The 3,227-nt window shown below is 38.6% G+C and overlaps 1 long non-coding RNA gene across 1 annotated transcript; it reads left to right on the forward strand.

Moving 5' to 3' along the window:
* Positions 1-59: 59 nt before the first annotated feature.
* Positions 60-3,178, forward strand: LOC113746526 (uncharacterized). Its single transcript, XR_003462939.1, has 3 exons — positions 60-262; positions 2,475-2,729; positions 2,827-3,178. It is a non-coding gene; the product is annotated as an uncharacterized LOC113746526 (long non-coding RNA).
* Positions 3,179-3,227: the final 49 nt, after the last annotated feature.

The following is a 3,227-nucleotide window of genomic DNA, read 5'->3' on the forward strand; positions in this document are numbered from 1 at the left end:
GAGGTGAGATGTGACTGTAAAAAGACCTGTGGACAAAATGAACGTCAAACATTCCATGGTTGCTATGGAATGTTTACTATAGTTGCTATGTTTTGTCTCCAGGTGCATCATTTTAATAAGATCATCATTTCAACCCAAACAAAACCAATCAGTCAAGAAACATTTTGTCTCCTGTTTCACTGCGACTATTTTCATCCACATGATGTTTAAAGACACAGAGAAAGTGAAGAAACCAACCCAATAAAGTTCCATCATGGAAAATGTGAGTTATGAACACTTTGAAAAGTTTGTTTGTGTTTTTTTATGGATTTTACCGTCACGTTGTACCAGATGAATTGATCTATTTGTTTTAAAACAACTCATTTGTATATTCAAACATATATTTCAGATAATGTGTGATATGAAAAGTATTTATCTTAAAGTTTGTTATCAAATCAATATTTTCTGCACGTTTGGTCTATTGTCGAATTATACGGCATTAATTTGCAAACATCTCCAGAACATTCATGTTGGATAAGTTGGCAAAGGTTTTTATAGAGGGAATTATTTGTCTCCTGATTGACTGAAAATTAAAAATATCGTTTCAACTGCGGATATTTTCATCCACACGATGATTAAAGTCACCCAGAGAGTGACGAAGCCAAGCCAACAAACTTCCATCATGGAAAATGTAACATTTGAACATTTTAAAACTCTCTGGTGTTATATATGGATTTTGCCGTCGGACTGTACCCGATCTGAACTGATCTATTTATTTTAAAACAGGCCAAACGTGCATAAAATAATGACATGATGAAAAACATTAAGATATATATTATTTTTTTACCACCAGTTTTCTGAAATGTATATTTAAATGTGCAAATGAAGCATTATGTAACTAGAAATGCATTCATTTGCATACATCTCCAGAAAATAAATGTGAACGTTGGATAAAAACATGTTGATATATCATATGGAGTCAAAGGTTTTTAGAGAGGGAATTTGAGATGTCCCGTTTTACCTCTCCATGAACCATAAAATACCTTTCAACAGACAGAAAAATATTTGTAGAAATAAAATGTTAAATAAAGGCTGCAGGCACTGCAGGTGAAGTGGGTTAAAAATATTAACAAATTGATATTCCCATGAAACCAGATGGTTACATACACCGTGTCCCAAAAATTCATGCACCCCAATGGGCAACATTGTTGTCTGTTTGTCTCCAAAATGGGTCACACCTGGTCAGCCAGGTGTTGTGAGGTTGTTTAATTAGTTCATCTGTTTCAAAGCCTCAAGTCCGTGCTCAAGCCATTGCCTTGCGCAGGGCAGGGAAAACTTGCAAGGAGGTAGCTCAGGACCTTGGCAGAAGCATACGATGGGTGAAGAAGTGGTGACAGAGATACTAGAGTTGTGACTCCCTTGAAGACATGCCCCGTGCAGGTCGCCCCTCAGTTCGGTTAGGGTGTGGGGATACACTGGCTTTTGAATAAATACATTCTGTTGAATATTCACAATCTGATTTGACTTTTTCTGTCGTACATGAACTTTTGGGACACGTGTATATTAAGGTAGTTAATTTTTGTATTTCTCCTGAGATTGTATATTAAAATATGCAAATTAGGCACCCAAAGCTAACTTTTGGTGCATTTAGGGGAAATCTACAGACACAAATAGTCATAAAATAAATACCAGAGAGTGTTTTTAGCATTGTCTTTACACTAATCTGAAATCATAAAATTGACCAGTTCAAGTCTAAATAAATAGATCACACATTTAAATCAATAAAGTTAGAAGTTTGTTTGAGGGGAGGCCCACAGTCTCAGACTGTGAAAAGCCCTACACTAGAGATTAGTCAGGACACAGCCCGTCACTTGTTCCCTGGTACATAAATGTGTCTGTGTTAATGAGGAAATATTGGAGAACAGAACTCCATGGGTTGAAAGGGCTCAGACATTTATGTTGCTGAAATGTGATTATCCAAGAGAAGTACATTTCTTTGCGGGAAACGTGAAATTCATATTATTCAGTGCTCTTTGTAGCATTTTCTGTACTTGTTAAAGGCCTCATTCTAACACGTGTGTATTGTTTCAGTGTAATATGGCGATCCAAGACCATTAATACTGCAGAAAAATACACATTTCTGCATGTCAGTGTGAGAGAGAGAGAGTTATTATTATTTCATATTCCTGTATTTTATGTTAAGACATTTATCTGTGCTTCTTGTTGATGCCATGCTTGCAATGTTAACATATGTTTCCCATGCCAATAAAGCTGTATTGAATTGAATTAAATTGAATTGAATTGAATTGAGAGCCAAGAAGTCTGGAGCCCACAGGCAGTGTCCAATGCTGCAGGGACAACTAGGTTAGACATCTGGGTTTTATGTCCCAAAATTGCTCTTTGACAAATTTACAAATTCACTCTTCACTTTTTGATTTGAACATCTTAAGTTAGTAAGTTTACTGGAGCCTAACATCTTCCTTCATTCCCCACAGCACCAGCACTGTTCTACAGCTGCCAGCCTGCCCCAGAAGCGGAAGCAGACCTCTGTGGCCCGTTCTTCCCAGTCTTCTGCTGGGCATCCAGAGGAGCTGGATCAGGTCCCAAGAGGCATCATTCCAGCATCCTACCTGCTGACCTCCCAGTGGCCTCCACTGTGGCCCTCAGTTTCCAGCCCTGTCAGGATGTACAACGGATCAGTGGAGGAGTACCAAGCGTATTTACCATGAAGTGGTAGATGATATGCTAAGGTATGATTTAGACAAAAAACTGTCTTTTCAACATAATGCAATTTGGATCAGACATGGATCAGAATGGTTTCATTTCTGTTTCTTCTGCTCATCACAGGTACAAGAATGGACAGCTACGTCAATGGTCCATAGTCCTGGGACGTCCTGACTTCACTGCCTTGTTCAGTGATGATGGACATGTGGCTGTCGACCAGTGTTTCGGGGTGTCCATCCCCCATGTCCCACTGTCAACATCTCTGGGGAGCCTCAGCCTTCCAACCAACCATGGAAGAGAACCAAGAAGTAGTAGTCGGAATTAAAGACACTAAAAAATAAGATTGAACTTTTAAATAGTTAGTTAAAACTGTAAATAGTTTGAATTCACCTCCACCGAAACAAGCAACCTCTACTAACCAGTTAAAGTACTAAAGCAGGCTGCCTGCTCCTGCCGATTGAGGCAACAAGCTGTAGCCCAGGATACCAAGAAGTAGTAGTGGAATTAAAGACACTAAAAAAGAA

This window comes from Larimichthys crocea, chromosome X, assembly GCF_000972845.2.
Source record: "Larimichthys crocea isolate SSNF chromosome X, L_crocea_2.0, whole genome shotgun sequence".
NCBI lineage: Eukaryota > Metazoa > Chordata > Actinopteri > Sciaenidae > Larimichthys > Larimichthys crocea.